This window comes from Macaca thibetana, chromosome 5 (genome assembly GCF_024542745.1).
Source record: "Macaca thibetana thibetana isolate TM-01 chromosome 5, ASM2454274v1, whole genome shotgun sequence".
NCBI lineage: Eukaryota > Metazoa > Chordata > Mammalia > Primates > Cercopithecidae > Macaca > Macaca thibetana.
Genome location: NC_065582.1, coordinates 101,389,509 through 101,408,756, shown reverse-complemented (window position 1 = coordinate 101,408,756; position 19,248 = coordinate 101,389,509). Strand labels below are relative to the sequence as shown.

Genomic DNA, 19,248 nt, shown 5'->3' with positions numbered 1-19,248 from the left:
GAGATCCTGTTATTCTGAGGTCCACTTATGAGGCCTAAAGTGCACCAACATTATAACATTATAACAAGGTCTATGGGAGTTATGAGACAGGAACCATGGATGAAACATATATATGTGTGTATAGATACATATATGTATATAATGTATATATGTATATAGATAAATGTATACATATATAGATACATGTATATAAGTATATAGATATGATACATATATACATATTAGTATACATATATGTATATACTGTATATGTGTACCTGGAGATAGTGTCAGATCCCACAGGTTGAGGGTTATATGTATACTATATATGTATCTATATACTTATATACATGTATCTACATATGTATTATATACACATATCTATATATGTATCTATATACTAATAATGTATCTATAAATATATAACATATTTATATAAAATCATATAGTGTAATGTGATGATTACATACATAATGCAATGGAAAGAGAGATTGGAAGCATTTTTAAGTTAGGTAGTTAATAATAGCTAACTTTACTATGTCCTAAGTGCTTAAGTTCTAGGCACTACTCTAAGAGCTTTGCACACACATATTCTTTAAATCTTCTGAACAATTCTATAAGGTAAGCACATTATTGTAATCATTTCACTAGTAAGGAAACTCAGGCATAAAGATCAAGTAACTTTTTCAAGGTTACACAGCTAAGAAGTGGCAGAGCAGATATTTAACAATTCTGTTTGATTTCGGGTCTGTGTTCTTAACTACAGTGTTCTTAACTACTGCATAGAGATGACGTCCAGAGAAGGTAATTCTTGATCTGAGATTTGAAAACTAATAAACAGTAGTTAGCTGTATGAAGGATGAGAAGTGTACTCTACAGGGTGGCAGGCAGCAGATGGGTGAAGTTGCAGAAGCATCGAGTCTCCAGGATGTTAATATTTGGGTCTCTAGACTGTCAATAGGGGAAGTGGGCTGCAGTAGACAAGGCTCAAAAGCAAGCAGATAGCCATATTGTAAAAGTCATAGTGCATTAAAAAAAAATTAAAAATTCCAGCCATAAAGCTATAGGGACCCAAATAATTATTGTAAGTGTGTATGTGTGTGCAGGCATGTGTGTATGTCTCTGTGTGTGTGCGCACATTTGTGGACAGGGGTGATGATATAACCAGATTTGCATGTGTGACAGCTGTGTGGAGGACAGACCCGTAGCATGACCTGTGAGAGACAATTGTAACATCAAGGTGAGGTGGTCAGAGCCTTACATTTTGGCTGTGGTCTTGGGAGTGGAGAAAAGAGGGATAGATCCAGGCTGTACTGGTTTGTGAGAGCTGTTTGTTACATTTCAAGAATTTTTTGAGTTGGTTGTTAAAGCCATCAATTAAAAATTAAATCACATACATGTATAATTAAATTAATTATATTAAAAACGAAAGTAAATAGTAAAAACTCATCACTTCATAATTATTTTACTATTATCTACTCTTTTGAGGTTTTTTACATCTATTATATCTGTTGGTGGAAATGCCATATGTGTTCCGCATGTCTCTTCCTGATACTGTTCAGTGGTGTCACATTAGTAGCTTAAAATCAATAGCAACAGGAGGCAGAGAAACTGTAGGCATACAGGGGCGGGTCCCTGGCAAAATCCCACCTTCAAGCCGAAAAGCCTGAAACCCGCAGCCCAAAGTAAAAACTTCCATTCTCTCCCGATTGGTTCTTTCTGAAAAATGTCTTTTTACCAATAGAATATTGCCTTTTCCAAAACTACCTATGGCCTGCCCTGTCCCCATCCTGTGCCTATAAAGACCCCAGAACTCAGCCAGGAGAGGGAAGAAGCAGCTAGATGTCGGGAAGAAGCGCCTGGACATAGGAGAGAGGTGACTTGATTCAGAGGAGAGGGATCTTCCCTTTCTATTCCCTTTCCAGCTCCCCTGTCCACTGAGAGCCGCTTTCATCACTGAAAAAAAAAACCAAACAAATCTCCACATTAACCATCCTTCAATTCATCTGTGTGACCTCTGTGTGACCTCATTCCTCTTGGGCACTGGACAAGAACTCGGACACACTACGTGCAGGTACCCAAAAAGGCAGTCGCACTGGCCCTTTGCCCTTGCTGGTGGAAGGCAGCTGCCCCACATGATGAGGCAAACGGCTCACTGAGCTGATAACACACTGCTGTCTGCGACAGTGGAGCTAAAAGAGTATGGTTACATGCCGTCTGGGCTTGGGTGGCAGGTGCCCACACCTGGACGCTGGTGAGGGGCCCACATGGAGTTTGCTCCTGCTGGTGCCAAAGTGGCCAGTTCCTGCCCTCGCTTGCTCAGGTTCCTGCACTCATTCACTTGCGCGATCCTTCCTGCAAGGGATTGAGCAGGGCGGGCTGAGTAAACAAGGAAACCCTGCTGCGAGTTCCCTGAAGGGGTCATGAAAATATCCTGCATCAAAATCATTTGTGGTGGGAGGATCAATCACACCATGAAAACCATCAAGTGTCAGCCACCTCTACCTCTCTCAGAGAATGGGTTTTTCATTTACCAAAACACAACTGGATAGTTCTAAGAAATAATTAAAAAAAAAAAACAGATAAAACTTAATGACGAATTAGATATTGTAGGAATATGAGAAGGAAAAGTCTTGAGTTATCACATTTCTAATTTGAGCAACTTAGTAAATGGTGGTATTAATTACCAAGGTGAAAGATTATAGGAGGAAGGTTTGGTTTTAGAAGAAAGATAGTGAATTAGTTTTGGGCTTGTTGAATTTGAGTAGAGATATCTAGTAGATACTTGGGTAAATAGGTCTGGAGGTAAGCATGGAGTTTGGGGTTACAGATGTAGTTTGGATGCTGTAGCATGAGCAGTTATTCAACCAGTTGAGCAGAGAGCTGGAGCCAGAACGCTGGGGAGTGAAGATCATTAGGCATCAGAGGATGGGAACAGCTAAAGATACAAACAGTGAGAGAAACAAGAGTCACATGAGAAAAGGGAAGTGTTAAATGTCACAGAGAGTTCAAAGCAAACAAAGTCAGGAAATTATCCATTGCCTCTGGAAGTGCAGAGGTTATTGAGGAGCTCAGGGAGAGCCGTTTTGTGGCCGTGGTGTCGTGGTGTCACTGGATGCCAGCCTGCAGTGATTGGAGAGTGAACAGGCAGTGATGAAGTGAGGACAGTTAGTGTAGACCACTCTAAAAATGATTGGCTGTGCAAAGGAGAGTAAGGTAGTAGCTTAAAGGGAATGTGCAGTTACAGGAAATTTATATTTGTATTTGAATGTGATCATTCCGATTCCCTTCCGTTCCCTTCCCTTCCGTTCCCTTCCCCTCCCTTCCCTTCTTCCCTTCCCTTCCCCTCCCTTCTTCCCTCCTTCCCTCCTTCCCTCCTTCCCTTCCCTCCTTTCCCTTCCTTTCCTTTTCTCTTTTCCTTTCCTTTCCTCTGTCTTTTTTTTTTTTTTTTTTGAGACAGAGTCTCACTCTGTTTTCCAGGCTGGAATGCAGTGGCGTGATCCAGGCTCACTGCAACCTCCGCCTCTTGGGTTCAAGCGATTCTCATGCCTCAGCCTCCTGAGTAGCTGGGATTACAGGCATGTGCCACCAAACCCAGCTAATTTTTTGTATTTTTAGTAGAGATGAGGTTTCACCATGTTGGTCAGGCTGGTCTCAAACTCCTGACCTCAGGTGATCCACCTGCTTCAGCCCCCTAAAATTACTGGGATTACAGGCATGAGCCACCGTGCCTGGCCCCAGATTTCCCTTCTATGCTGGGCAGGTAAATAAGGAAAAATTGAAGATAAAGGGTAAGAGAGGAGATATGGTAAACAATGATGACCCCCAGTAAACCGCAACTTCTGGGCTTCATTTCCCTATGACATAGGCCTTAACATTGCTTTGACCAATGTGACATTAGCAAACATGATGCCAGCAGAAACTTGGTAAACCTTTGCACATTGGAGTTTTTCCTCTGGGTGGAAGCTATCAGCCGTGCTGTGCAAAAGCTTGAACCAGACTACTGAATGATGAGAGACCACGTGGCCAGAACCTTGCAGGATAACAGACCCTCCTGGATGGTTCAGCCCCAGATGTGCTCCTAGCTCACTGAAGCCAAATGAATTAACTCCAGACAAAATCAGCAGAAGAATCATGCAGTCGAGCCCAATCCAGATTGGATAATTATGAGCAAATAAAGGGATGTGATTGTAAGCCATTTAATGTGAGGGCATACTGTTTTACAGCAACTGATAACCACAACAAGGAAAAATGGATCAGTTGCCAAAACCATTAGCAAGAAAATATTTCATAACAATTAAAGGCATAAGTTCTGAAATAGGATGTCATAGGCTCTGATACTCAATTTGCATAATTGAGCAAATTGTGTAGCTTTTGGGGTCTTCAGTTCATTGTCTATAAAATGGTATGAAGATTAAGTGAGATGATACCATCTTAGTAAGTCCTGGATACACGTTTACTGTTCTACTATTAAAGCACATGCGAAAAGTTTTAACTCCAAAGAGAAGGAGGAACTCTTTATTCTTTAACACAAAAGGGAGGAAAGTTTAACTGTAAGGGTGTCTTGAGGCAGGGTTCCAAGGAATATTAACGTATTAAGATGGATTTAGTTATACCTTCCTTATGTTTATTTAGCATTTCACAGTTTATGAAGTGTTTTCTTATATACTCTCTCATTTGATTCAATAAAGAAAGGAGGGATATAATTTTTAAATGTAAAGAAACAGAAGCTTGAAGAGTCTAAATTATTTGGCTGAATGTACAAGGCTTAAGAGGGGAGCAAGAATTAGAAATGCTGAGCTTTGGACTCAGTGACCAATATTCTCCCCAAACAGACCAGTGAACAGGCTACAGACTAGAAGCCAGAAGTTCTGGCCCTGGCTTTGCCAAGTTCTAAATACTACCTTGAACAAATTACTTTCTCTCTCCAAACTTCATCTATAGGATGGGAATAACAGTTCCTTCCAATGTCAAAGGTAGCCACTGAGGTGAGGAAGCTCTTTGCAAACTCTGAAGTACCTTACACATGCAAATGATTATTATTTCCATTGTTCTGCCTGCTGCCTCTCATTGGTAACATCATCAGAGTCATTTATATCTCGTATTAACTACATATGTCTTGTATTAAGTGTGACATAAGGGAAAAGAACCTTAGTGTTTCTCCTCCCCTTTTCCGTATCTTCCTCCCCTAGGGGATTTCAAGCTTCCAGGAGCTAGTTCCAGAACATATTTACTTTTAGTTCACTCATTAAACACAAACTCACCTATCCTATATTCTATACTTGTAAATCTTTGTTTCTTGCATGCATCTAAACCATACCGAGGAAATAAGAATATTCCTGAATTAGGGCTGGGAATGGTGGCTCATGCCTGCAATCCCACCACTTTGGGAGGCTGAGGCGGGCAGATCACTTGAGGTCAGGAGTTTGAGACCAGCCTGGCCAACATGGTGAAACCCTGTCTCTACTGAAAACACAAAAATTACCTGGGCGTGATGGCAGGCGCCTGTAATCCCAGCCACTCGGGAGGCTGAGGCAGGAGAATTGCTTGAACCCGGGAAGCGGAGGTTGAAGTGAGCCAAGATTGAGCCACTACACTCCAGCGTGGGCAATAGAGTGAGACTCTATCTAAAAACAACAACAAAAAATTATTACTGAATTAATATCTTTCTATTCTCAGGTAAGAGGTATGTTCACATTGTTCTCAACCCAAAAGGAGCTATCGAATGCAGAGAATCCTGGCGTGGCTGTATGGAAGACATTTTTAAGGCATAGAACAAGTCTAGGGATTGTCATATAACCTCAGATGGCCACTTGTGCAGGCTTTTTGAGAGCCAACATTTACTGCATGGTCCCTGATTATTACTGAGTCCAAAGATGGAACTATTTTTTTAAGAATTTTTTCCATCCTGTAATTGAAAACAAAATTTAAATGCAGAGTATGGTCATGTCATTTAGAATGATCCAAGCAGGAAACCCCTTCAAGTTTCAATTATAAAGAAGACGCCTATGTTTTATTTTTGAAGGACCCTGTGGGACAATCCAGTATCTAGCCTATAAAAGGCCTTGTGTTCTTCCGTCGTGTTCCACGTTGTCCTTCAGGCTAGTCACTGGGCATTTTTGTCTCACTGAGCTAATTGTATTTGCCACATATTGATCAGAAATAATTTCATGGCCTTTAGCTTCTTATTTTAAGAACTGAGCAAATGTGCTGATTTGTATAAGTAAGACAGAATGGAGAACTTTCCCGGGAAATGAGAGATATTTTGAAAACAACTGTCATATTGAAGACTCAGGGAGGCTTAATTAGCTGACGCTTGCAAAGTACTTTGAAAAATCAAAACCATGATGTCCTTGCTAACTATGATGAATACCATTTATTCTTGGATGAGTAAAAAGTCATTTATTTTGAGACATTCGAGTTTGGTGTGCACTGACTACAAAATACAGATTATTTTTGCAGAAATAGAAAATAAAACTCCAGATGAAAAATGCAAAAAATGAGACAAATTTTGGAACACACGGAGTTATTATTCTCAAAGACTTAAATATGCAGTATTGATGTGAAACTAAATAAATATTATTTTGCTCAAATGCATGAGCTTATTCAAAGGCAGCCGCATAGTTTAAAGGACAGTTGGTATGGAACTGGAAGATCTAAGTTCCAGAGTTGAACTGCCTTTTACCAGCTAAGAGACTTTGGTCAAGTCACTGGTTTCTTCATCAACAAAAGAGGAAAAATAATAATACATTTTCTTATCTGTCTTCTGGAGTTGTTTTGAGATTCACATGTGATCCTACAGTTATTTGGTAATTTCACCAACTGTAAAACTGAAATGAAAGATGTTATCATATCTTTGAAACACTCATAAGGCAGAAAATGGCTTAATAACCCCAATAATGAATAATTCAGACACTTTAATTCATCCCTTTACTAGAGTCCTTAGGTTATTTCTTTCTTTCCTTCATCCCACTATTTCTTTTCATGGATTTAGAGAGGGATGATGGGTAACTGGAAGGAGAGCCCTTTCCTTCTGTTAGGAACAGGGTGTATCATTACAAAACTTTCAGGAGAACCTCAGCTGGAATTTTAAAAGATGATAGCTAGACAGCATTTTATACAGAACATCCAGCATTTGAATTTCAAATGCCTAGAGTTTTTCTATTGGCTGATCCATGTACCATTAAAACAAATCTCCAGAGGAATCATTTGTCATGGCAGAAATAGGTCTCCCATTAAGAGCCAAATGCCCACAAATGTCAACTCTATTCTAACTCTCTTGGGTAGTTGCCTTGAGACAATTTCTTACATTTCTTATTTAATAGGTATAAATATTGTGGGAGAGATTGCTGTAAATTCTTTGCTATTTCTCCTATTGAGAGGTGGAGTCTAATTCTCCTTCCCTTGAGTCTGGATTGGATTTAGTGACTTACTTGGCCAATTGATTGGGATAGAAATGAGGTTCTGGGACTTCTGAGGCTAGGTCATAGGAAACCTTGGAACTTTTACCTGGATCTCCTGGAAAACTCATTTTGGGAGCCTTGAGCAATTTTCTGAAACTATCATGTCACAGAAGAGACTTCAACCATTCTACCAATCCCAGCTTTGCATCTGTCTTTGCAAATGTGCAGGACAAATGAGTGGAGAGATCTTGGGCCACTCCGGATCAGCTCGTCTCCTAGCTGAGTGCCTCTGAGAGGCCTGCCCAAATTTCTGACTTATCAGATCTTGAGACCTTATGAAATAGTTGTTTTGAGTTACTAAGTTTGTAAGTGGCAATATATAATTGGCTATAAACATTAAATATTTTTGTGTGGAATAGCACTCAAGTGTACTCATTAGTAGTAGATATCACTTGATGGTATAGTTAGCATTCACTTTTTGGCTCATTAAAAAGTGATTATTTTAGCGAAAAAAAAAAAGAATAAAAAAGTTAAAAAAAAAAAAAAAAAAAAAAAAAAAAAAATAATAAAAAAATAAAAAAAAAAAAAAATAAAGTGAGTGTAAAATAATAAAATATAGAATCACTTACGGTCATCAAAGTATTATTTTAGCGAAAAAGTACATTTTTATTTTAGACCATTTAATAGTAGCTCATACAATGGCATATACATTTCCTGAGATGTTACTTATGCCAGGTTTTTTACATATGCCAGGTTCGATGCTAAGCACTTCACCTGTGTACCACCCATGCACTCCCATCTGTGACCCTCACCTCCATTTCACAGAACTACCATTCAGTGAGTGCTTCCTGAACATCCCTCTTTGCCACTGTGCCCAGTCAGCAGTGAGGAGCATGGAAGCCAAAAGGCACCCAGAGGGATGGTTTTTCAGACACATTCTTAAAGGTCTGTTTCTTTCTTGCTCAGGCAAAGTTAGTCCATTCCTCCTTTTCTATAATGTGTAATTGAGGGATTACCTTAATTATATTTAGAGGATCCCCTAGGCTTATCTTACCCAAGCTTGTGCAATAGCCACCTTTCACCACCTCTTAATCATGCCTTTCAGAGTTTCTCATCTTATCGTACCACTCACTAATCTCACTGTGTCTCATTCCAGAGCTCTAGATGGGATGGATCCATCCAAGGAGACAGTTCTCTGTTCTTTTTCTCACATACTTGCCAGTCCTTCAGAAAGGGTCCACCACTCCTGCCCTGTGTTATAGCAGGAGAAATTATATTGGCCATATTTATTTTTCTTTGCTCAAGTCCTGCTATGGTATCTGTGCTCCTATTTTCTCTTTCTCAGAGAAAGAGAACACAGGATTTTCTCATATTTACATTTATTCATTTTCCTCCACTTTTTGTTATATTTGGGGTATAGACATTTGAATATGGCCAGGACAGACGTGCCATAAAACTAGGAAACTTCAGTTTCAGGGCCCCTCACTTGTGCAGGCTCCATACAAAGTTCTCAACTTGATTTTGACTTTTATATTTTTAAAAAGAAGGTCCCAAACATACATATAAACTCTTGGCTTCACAAACCCTGAATCTGCTCTTAGGATGGCTCATCTGAAGTCCTGGCATTTGTGATATTGCAGTAACTTAATAATATCTGAATGATTGACTTCATGTTGTTAATAGGATGACAATACACCTTTTAAAGCCTAGCCCCTGAAATTTTCAGATAGTTTAATCCTCTTCTTTTTCTGCCTTTAACTCTTCTCCCTACCCCTTAATTTATTTGTCTCTCTACTACCCCTGTCATTTCTTTCCCCTGAATGCCTCGTTCTTGGCTTTCTCTGACTGCTCTTATGTGAATTTCCCTTATTAGTTAAACTCTACCAGTATAATATTAAACTCCTTTGGATTCAGTGGAAATTGTCCCTCTTTTGCTAACAGAATAAGTCAGTTGTTACATTCTGCTAGTTGGGAGAGGAATTTCAAGTGCTTTCAGCTCTGTGAATGGACCAAGAATTATTCACTGGGGTGGTGGTTCTCTTCCAGGATTAAGAAAAACAACAAATAATACCAAAGAACAGTTCCAAGTAGCCTCATTCTCATGGTGTTGGGACCTTCTGGGGAATAATGGTGTACTTTGATGAGCATTTAGTTCTTGTGTGAACCACTAATGCAAGCATTCAGTCCCAGCAGAAGTCCCTTTAGGATTCAGATCATGGTCCAAGCTTCTCATGTACCTTGGTGAGGGCCAACACATTTAATATGGGAAACAATTGCTTGCTTACTTCAGTGGTGCAAAGTTACTTATTATCTACCTTTTCTGAAAGAAGCAGATGTAATAAACTCTAATGGATTTTAAGGTTAGAGTTTGAAAAGTTCTTTGAAAATAGCGTGAAAACCTGGAAGCTTATTTATGCCTTCAGAGAGAAAACGCTAAGATGTCTTTAAGCAAGCAAAAGGCACAGCTTGCCCACAGCTGGTCCACAGCTGTTAATTCTTCTCCTCCCACTGTGGGAAAAGATTCTTCCCCTCAAGCTGGGCTTAATGGCTCATGCCTGTAGTCCCAGCTACTGAGGATGCTGGGGCAGGAGGATTGCTTGAGCCCAAGAGTTTGAGGCTGCAGTTATCTCAGGTTATCGTAACCTTGAATGATCCAATCCAGAGTGTTTTTCAGAGTATAATAAAACATTTGCTTTTGAAATCAATGGCTTCATTTTCAGATTGTAAGAAGACATCAGCTGTTTTGATCAGTGAGATGATGCTGATACTTCTCTTCCCCTCCTATGCCTATCCAAAAAGCTAATGAATACAAGATTACTATGAGTACCAAGGTTTCAACTGAGTATTTTTCTATTTTATAACAACATGTTCCAGTATTTTCTTCTCCCCATGTTTTAGGAAATTATTGAAAAGTTTTTTTCTCTAGAAAGACATTAACCTGCTTCCCATTATAAAGTCCTCAAAACCCATTAGTTGGAGTTGGGCAACAGGGAAGAAAAAGAGTGAAAAAGAAGACACTTAGGGTTAAGAATCTGTGTTTTGTTTCTTCTGAATTCTAACAGAATACTCCCTTGATTTAGTGAGAATTAGCTCAAAGTTGTTTGGTCCTCAGTAAAAGGTTGGGAGAATCCACTGAACTAATGGCTCAAGAGTTAAAAATTATTTCAATGAGCTAAGACAACATGAACATCTGACCAAACACATCATGAAACCATTTACATGTTTTATTTACCCATCATAAAGGTGAATTCTTCTGATTTTTGTACATATCAGGGTACCTTCCCACTGGGTCCCTATTTTTTTTTGTTTTTTGAGACGAAGTCTTGCTCTGTTGCCCAGGTTGGAGTGCAGTGGCCAATCTCCACTCACTGCAACCTTTGCCTCCCGGGTTCAAGCAATTCTCCTGCCTCAACTTCCTGAGTAGCTGGGACTACAGGTGCACACAACCATGCCTGACTAATTTTTATATTTTTTGGTAGAGACAGGTTTTCACCATGTTGGTCAGGCTGGTCTTGAACTCCTGACTGGAAATGATCCATCCAACTCAGCCTCCTGAAGTGCTGGGATTACAGGCATGAGCCATTGTGTCCGGCCTGGGTCCCTATCATATTATATAGGCAATTAGATAACTCAAGTTGAATCAAATAATGTAAAAATGCTTTGCTTTCAGAGCTATTTAGGGCCACTTTGAATGGTGGGTTCGTTAACTCGGTAGGCATAGCACTTTTATTTGAACCTAGGGTAAAGTTTGTCCTAATTTTATAACCATTTACCACTCCCCACTCCACTCATCTTCAATTAAAAACCTATTAGTTGACTGCATGATTCTTTCGAAAATTTGCAAATTTTTTCTCTATAAGCTGCAAATATGTATTTTATACACATTCAGTGGAGTACAGTGATTATATAGAAGTGACAGAGATTTGAATAGAATGTGGTTAGTAATTTTATTATTAAATATCTCAGCAATTAGAGACTTGTGTCAAGTACTTATAAAATATCTATTTTCATAAATTACTGTTTCGAGAACTGTTTCCATTTATCTCAACTAGGTTTTAGGAATTTAGGATGACCCCTCTCCAAGCAGTACTGCAGTTTCTCACTAACCTCAAGCAAACAGTTTGGCTGAAAGGGTGACACACAGCATCTGATATCACAAAGGTATCAAAAACAGGCCAGGCACGGTGGCTCACACCTGTAATCCCCGCACTTTGGGCGGCCAAGGTGGGTGGATCACTTGAGGCCAGAAGTTCAAGACCAGCCCGTCCAACATGGTGAAACCTCATCTCTACTACAAATACAAAAACTAGCCAGGCGTGATGACAGGCGCCTGTAGTCCCAGCTACTTAGGAGGCTGAGGCAGGAGAATCGCTTGAGCTGGGTATGTGGAGGTTGCAGTGAGCCGAGATTGTACCACTGCACCCTGTACTCTAGCCTGGGCGACAGAGCCAGACTCTGTCTCAAAAAAAAAAAAAGAAGAAGAAGTTGTTGGAAACAGATTATGGGAGAATATTGGCCTAAATAATTCACTAATTTATTTATTGTTTAACATGGCATTCCAAGTTCAATAAGAAAAGTCATCTTGCCAAAAAGAAAAGTGTGTGGGAGGGAGCAAGTGTTGACTCAAAATTTGCTTTGCCTGACTAATGGATCCTTGAGAGAACTCCCCAAACTCCTGGAATCAAATATGAAAATGTTTTTCCTTTTTGTGGGAGTAGGGGGTAGTAGATTATGACTTTTGTTCCTAAGCAAGGCAAGCCAAGGTCATTGCAACCTTTCTGCATAATTGCCTAAGGGAGAAGACAAAGCATAAGCATATCCCCTGCTTGAAGCCCTTTTGTTTAGTTTCCTTTTGTATCAAAAAGTTTGGCTTTCACCATAGGAGAGGTTGTAATTGGATTTCACCATGAAAGGAAGTTGTAATTGGATTTCTCAGCACTCTACAAGCTCGGTCTCTGGAAAAGCAAGGAAAAGGTGCCTAACTTTCCTTTCTGCTAGCTGGAAACATAGCCCAGCCAAGTCCTCAGAGATTGACCTGAAAGGCATGGGCAGAATGGGCCATGTGTGTGTCAGCTACCCCCCATCTCTGATGAAAAGCTAAGTGTGTAATAGCTAAATATCGCTCCTGAAATCTGTATCTCCTAGAAAAGAGGAGGGTGTCTAAAGTTTGGCATACACTAAAACATGAAAACATAATTCTCCATCTAGATTTATTAGGGAACTTACACAAACGACCAGAATGTGTTTTTATTCTGGGTACTATGGTTTTGCATTCTTTGTTATTTTGCATTCTTTTTTTGTTCCACTTCAGTTTCTATGATATTTAATAGAAACTGAAATTGCAGTAGGATTAGGTCGAAGTAGATATTTGTATTTGATTTATTTTCAGTTCCTATAGTTTTTTAAAACATTAACTTACATTTAAATTTCAAAAGATAAGTTTTAGTTTTGAAGTTCTCTATATTGCCATGCCACTTAAATCAACTTAGCATACCTGTCTCCCCTGGGCGTTTCTTGCCATGCTGTACTTCTTCTTTCTATCTTCCTTCTCTTTCCTTTTCTCTTAAGCATTAATAAGCTGTCTGAATACTGAACCAGACTGTAAACGCAGTCATCCATACCTCTGAAAGGAGGAACAGGATTCCTCTTTATTGATATTGGCCACATCAGTGACTCCCTGGAAATTTTAGTGCTGGTAGTTATCGCTTCAAGTCTTTCTAGTTGAATTTTCCTTGTGTTGCCTGGCGTTCCCCTGGTTTCTGAACCCTCCAGTCTGAAGCCTCCAGTGGTTAGCTCCTTTTCTGGCAGCCTCAGCAAAATTTACAAGTCCTCTTCCTTCCCTTCTGGGCCTAGGGAACTTGTTTCAATGTTTTTGGGTTTCAAGGCAGATGATGGCAACTTGATCTATTTATCGCTTTGTCTAAAGTTTAATGAACTAAGAAAGACATACTATGTGTACTAGAAAAAGGAGAGGTTTTTCTTGTTACTTTCTTTTTCTTATTACTCTTGGCCTGTCATTTCCTGGAGTATGTACATCCATGCATCCAAATAAGGCCAGGTATCTTCTGTTGAATTTGTTTATATCAGAGGAAGCCTGTAGACTGCTATTTTTAGTAATTATTACAACTATGGAAAAATTTCCTTTCTGGGAAATGTAATAAACAAAACAGTTATTATAGGTGCTTTATAATCAGACTCAGAATATTCTTGTTCACCTTGTCTTTACATAATAGTTAAAAGACTTGTTATCAGACAGCAAATCTCTTAGTCATATTTTGGCTAACATATACGTGCTGTTACCTGATCCAGCATTAACACTGATGCTTTAGAGCTTTTAAAGTATTACTGAGTCTCTGGGGAGGGCTCTATGGTTTGGCCCTAAAGTCATCTGAAGGATGAAAAAGACGTTCTTCTATTTTGAGTTCTCTGCTGAGTCACCATCTGACATCAAGTTGTCCCAGCTCTGTGAGTGTATATGATATACTCAGAGTCAATGACTTAAGACTTTTCTGGGCCTCTGACCTTCAACTGCCCATCATCCTTCCTAATTGAACCTACCACCATATGGGTCTGAGCTAGGGATAGACATGGTCATGCCTGCTGGGGCTTTGAGACTAACCAAAAATCCATCCAGATGTTAAAGATATACATTAAACCTGAATCAAGCAGAAGGCACATACATTTAGTGCTCAGGGACGGGAGTATTATGGGGAGTATTATGGAGATTTACACCTCCCACTGCTCTGCCCTTGCTCTTGGGAGCTGGCTGCCTCTCGGTTCCTTAAATAGGCCACAATCCCTCTTGCTCCAGGGTCTTTGCACAAGTTGTTCACGCTGTCAGAATTCTCTTGCCAGCACCTCTTCCCAGCCACCACCACCAAACACACACACACACACACACACACACACACACATTTCCCCCCCCGCAACACACACACACACACACACACACTCCCCCCCCCACAACACACACACACACACAGAGTTAACCTCTATTCAGACTTCAGATCAAGGAAAGCCATTATTGACCCTGAGTGGAGGTCAGGATCCTTATATACTCTCTTAGAACAGAGGTGTTTTGCCCTCATAACACTTATTTCAGTGTATCATTATCTATGGTATGTGTTCAAATAAAATGTGTTTTTTTTTTCACTCCCCCAAATCTTGCTGTAAAAAGGAGGGATTTGCCTTATATTCAAGTGCTTCCAAAGTCTCTCACATTAACAGCCACCATCTCAGTTTCTTCATTTTGAGCAGCAAAGTACTATTCAAAAAAACAATTAGAAATCATCTCAAGGGGCCGGGCACGGTGGCTCACACATGTAATTCCAGCACTCTGGGAGGCCGAGGTGGGTGATCACCTGAGGTCATGAGTTCAAGGTCAGCCTAGCCAACATGGTGAAACCCTGTCTCTACTAAAAGTACAAAAAATTAGTCGGGGTGGTGGTGCACACCCGTAATCACAGCCACTCGGGAGGCTGAGGCAGAAGAATTGCTCCACCCCAGGAGGCAGAGGTTGCAGGGAGCCAAGATTGCACCCAACTGCACTCCAGCCTGGGTGACATAATGAGACTCTGTCTCAAAAAAAAAAAAAAAAAAAAAAAAAAAAAAAAAAAAAATCTCAAGCAATGCCTTTTTTTTTTTTTTTTTTTTGAGACGGAGTCTCGCTCTGTCACCCAGGCTGGAGTGCAGTGGCCGGATCTCAGCTCACTGCAAGCTCTGCCTCCTGGGTTTACGCCATTCTCCTGCCTCGGCCTCCCGAGTAGCTGGGACTATAGGCACCCGCCACCTCGCCGGGCTAGTTTTTTGTATTTTTAGTAGAGACAGAGTTCCACCGTGTTAGCCAGGATGGGCTCGATCTCCTGACTTCGTGATCCGCCCGTCTCGGCCTCCCAAAGTGCTGGGATTACAGGCTTGAGCCACCCACCGCGCCCGGCCAAGCAATGCTTATTTTTGTTCTTAGGAAGGTCACCTTGACAAAATAGATGAAAAAATACATAAAGATATTTAAAGCAGGTTTAGTCATTATTCCTGAGGTATGAGTTCATTATTGCAAGTTGGAATCACACAATTTTAGAAAGCCACACTTATAGTTTCAAGTGGTTTTTAAATAAGCCCTTTAAAGAGCACTGGAAAAAACAATCTAGTAAATAATGAAAGTGTGGAGATCATGACCACGAATGAGGACTAATGCCTGGGGATCAAATTTGCAGCATCAGCAGATGTTTAGCAACTTGCAGAAGGATTGATGATGTGCTCTGTATTAGATAATTACAGCATGGATCCAGTGAACACACACGCTAATGTTAAAGATGCGTATGAAGAGTTTTAGCAAAATTGTTTCATGAAATGTGAGAAAGGAAAAAGTCATGTTAATAAGTTTAAAATATTTAAATTAAAATAACACATTAAATAATGTATGTGAACCACAGATTAAATACCCCAAGTGTACATTACAATATATTACCCATTTGTACATTCTGTTTGGCCAAACACTTGGTTGAGGATGTTCTAACTAGAAAGATGAAGATGGTATTGTATTTGGGGGCACCTTATGTTTGGGCCTATGCGGTTTTCATTATTGTGATGGTTTGATTAATGACCATTTTCCTAACTACATGGTAAGCACCACAAGAACTCAGCCCGTCTCTAGTTTTGCTCCCTGCTGTATCTCTGGCATTTTGCATGGGATAGAACACTGAATACATTAGTTGTTTGAGATGTAAGATAAAAATGCTAACTTATTTTCATAATTGCATGACCTAGAAAACACTGGAGGAACTGAAACAGAAACTTAATAAAAAGTTAATGAAAGATAAGATGTTTTAATACTTTTTACTCTAGTGTTAATCAAGATGAGATGAGTCTTTATAAATGTAAAAAGTCACAATTCTTTTTTTCCCCCTTTAGAAATTGAATGGTTCACATTTATGCAATGATAATTCTGAGGCCTCTATTCATTATATTTAACTCACTGGGAGATTCCAAGTTCAAAAAGGCCATTCATGTCAGACTTAGATCAAACTGAAACTTACCCAATAGTCCCACAGACAGATCTTTTTGAAAAACATAGAAACTGACCCTCCTGGTCTTAAAGTGTGAAACTTATATTTGTTTTATGGAAGTTCCTTCCTCAGGACAGGACATTCAGGCTCCTACAAAAGTATCAAAGAATGCAAACTCACCAGACCACTGCAGCAGATGCCTAACCCCCTTATTCACCTTGATTGTTTCCATACCCCTCCCTAGTTCTTATTTTCTTACACATTGTTACATTTCTCCCCTGCTATGTAATCCAGTAGTTTTAGTCAGTCAGGGAGATGGATTTGAGACTGTGCGCCTATCTCCTCAACTGCAGCACCTGATTAAAGCCTTCTTCATTGGCAATACTTGTTGTCTCAATGATTGGCTTTCTGTGAAGTGAGCAGCAGGACTTAGACTGGAACCTTGGTGTTTCAGTAACAAAATGATGAAAAGAATTGTAATAACCACTACTTATTGAGAATGTACATTAATTATTTTAGTTAATCATACAATGATCATCTGGGCATGGTGGCTCACACCTGTAATCCCAGCACCTTGGGAGGCTGAGGCAGGTGGATCACTTGAGGCCTGGAGTTTGAGACCAGCCTGGCCAACGTGACAAAATGCCATCTCTACTAAAACAATAAAAATCAGCCAGGCATGGTAGCACATGCCTGTAGTCCCAGCTACTCAGGGGACTGAGGCACAAGAATCACTTGAACCTGGGAAGTGGAGGTTGTAGTGAGCTGAGATCATGTCACTGCACTCTAGCCTGGGCAACAGAGCAAGACTGTGTTTCAAAAAAATAAAAATAAATAAATAATACAATGATTTTATGAATTAGCTGTTATCCACATTTCACAAGTGGGGGAAACTGAGGCTCCTGAGCTTAGCAGCCAACCTTTACCATGGGTTAGATACTGTAATAAATGCCTTACATGCTCAGTCTCATTCAATTCCCATGACAATTTTATGACTGTTATTATATCTGTTTCACAGATGAGAAGACAGAGGCACAGAATGGATTAGATGAAAACAACTGGAAAGTATGAGTGCCAGGATTCAAGTCCAGGCAGTCTGCCCCAGAATTCCCCCTCCATAACCACTACACCACAGCACATCGTGAAGATGGGAGGAAGCAGTGGGAACTTGAAAAACGGATTTATTTCAGGGTGTGCTGCAGTACGTGTACCATGTATTTCTCTTCCTTTGCCTTCCCAGTTGTTTTTCCTCTGTATGCCACAGTAAACTAGTCACTGTTTCAGCAGCTCTCTTGTTCATTTTTAAAATACCTATTCACTAAATCTTTAAAGGAAACATTTAGCTACTGCAATGAGTGTACATAAGTTGGTTGTGTAATAGGAAGGAAACAAGCCAGGACTGGAGACTTCATTTCTAAAGAAGGATTTTAAAGCAGACTAAGAGTTATTTCCCAGAGCGGGTCATGAAGCAGGAGTCTCTCTGCACCCTTTCATTGCTATGACGACAGCCTGCTCCTGCTACACACAGCCAGAAAAAGCAGCTGACATTTCAATGCTAGGAACATAGGGGAGAGGTTTACAAAAACGCAAAACAAAGACAAAAAAAAAAAGACTTTTTCGTTTGAATTTCAGTTAGGAAAAATATCCCCCGGAGCAAGTCAAAAGCCCTATTCTTGCCTTTAGAAGAGATAAGAAAGAAGAAATGTTGGGGGCCTTCCGTCTTGTCCAAGTAAGCCAATAAAACAGAACTGACAGCAAAGCAGCATTTCTTCTCACTCTGTGTAATGGCAAGCTGACACAGAACACTTCCTTTGGTTTCCTTTGACTCGCCCATTAAGAGGCTACTAACTGATGCAGCAGTGAAGACTCATAGTAATAAATACCTCGTGTTGAGCCCCCCCACCAGGGGAAAATAGTAGAGTCAGATTTACTTTTACATTTCTTTGGATTAAAAAAGCCAATTCAAACTGGATCTCCATTGTTACTACCAAAGATATCATTGCAAGTATGTAACAGAGGCCTCACTGATATACCAGATTCCTTATAAGCAACCAGTCAACTTTCCTATGTGTTTACTTCTCTGCCAAGTGCTATACTTGGCATTTAATAAACATCACATTTGATTCCTACAACAACTTCATTTGTGTGTAGTATTATCCCCATTTTGCTAAACAGATGGGTAAACTGAGTCCTGCAAGTGGGAAGTAACTGCCGAAGCTTACTCTACTTGTAAAAGGCAGAGTCAGGATTCTAGCCCAGATGCATTGGACTCTGAAGCCCATGCTGTGTCCACTCTGCTGTGCTGCCTCAGAGGCATAGACCTGGCATTCATATTTTATTATAGAGCAAAATGTGTAAGTACAAGGAAGAAACCCTGGGAAAAGATCTAGAGTCAGCTCCCGTTCTACGGAATTTCAATAAGGACATATAGTTAATCCAGTACTTTCATATTATCTACGATTGATTGATTGCTTTAATGTACCAGACATGGCTCTTTTCTTCCCTTAATTCTTACAACAAATCTCTGAGGTAGCTACTGATTTTATAATCTCATTTCCATGAATGAAGAGACTGAGGCACAAAGAGATTAAATTGTTTGCCCAAAGTCACAGAGCTATTTAGTGGTAAAGCTTGGATATAAACCATAGTCTTATATAAACCGGGTCCATATGGTCAGATATAAATCACAGGTCCTGGTCTTACTCACTTTATTAGATTGCCTCCCCACCTTTGGAATAATCAGTCAAGACCATGCACTCTGGTTTTCAAAGTTCTAACCATCTTTTGATGACTAAGACAAAAGCCAGGCTAGCTCCAGGTAGTGCTATCATTGCTAACTCAGCCTTTGGCAGAAGATGCCC

General features: G+C 40.0%; 2 protein-coding genes across 3 annotated transcripts in view; one reads left to right on the top strand and one right to left on the bottom strand.

Moving 5' to 3' along the window:
* SPP1 (secreted phosphoprotein 1) overlaps positions 1-19,248 on the top strand; it is an 899,378-nt gene that overhangs the window by 453,279 nt on the left and 426,851 nt on the right. The window lies entirely within an intron of this gene.
* The window catches only part of SPARCL1 (SPARC like 1), a 57,518-nt gene that overhangs the window by 35,617 nt on the left and 2,653 nt on the right, over positions 1-19,248 (bottom strand). The gene's annotated exons all lie outside the window — the stretch shown is intronic.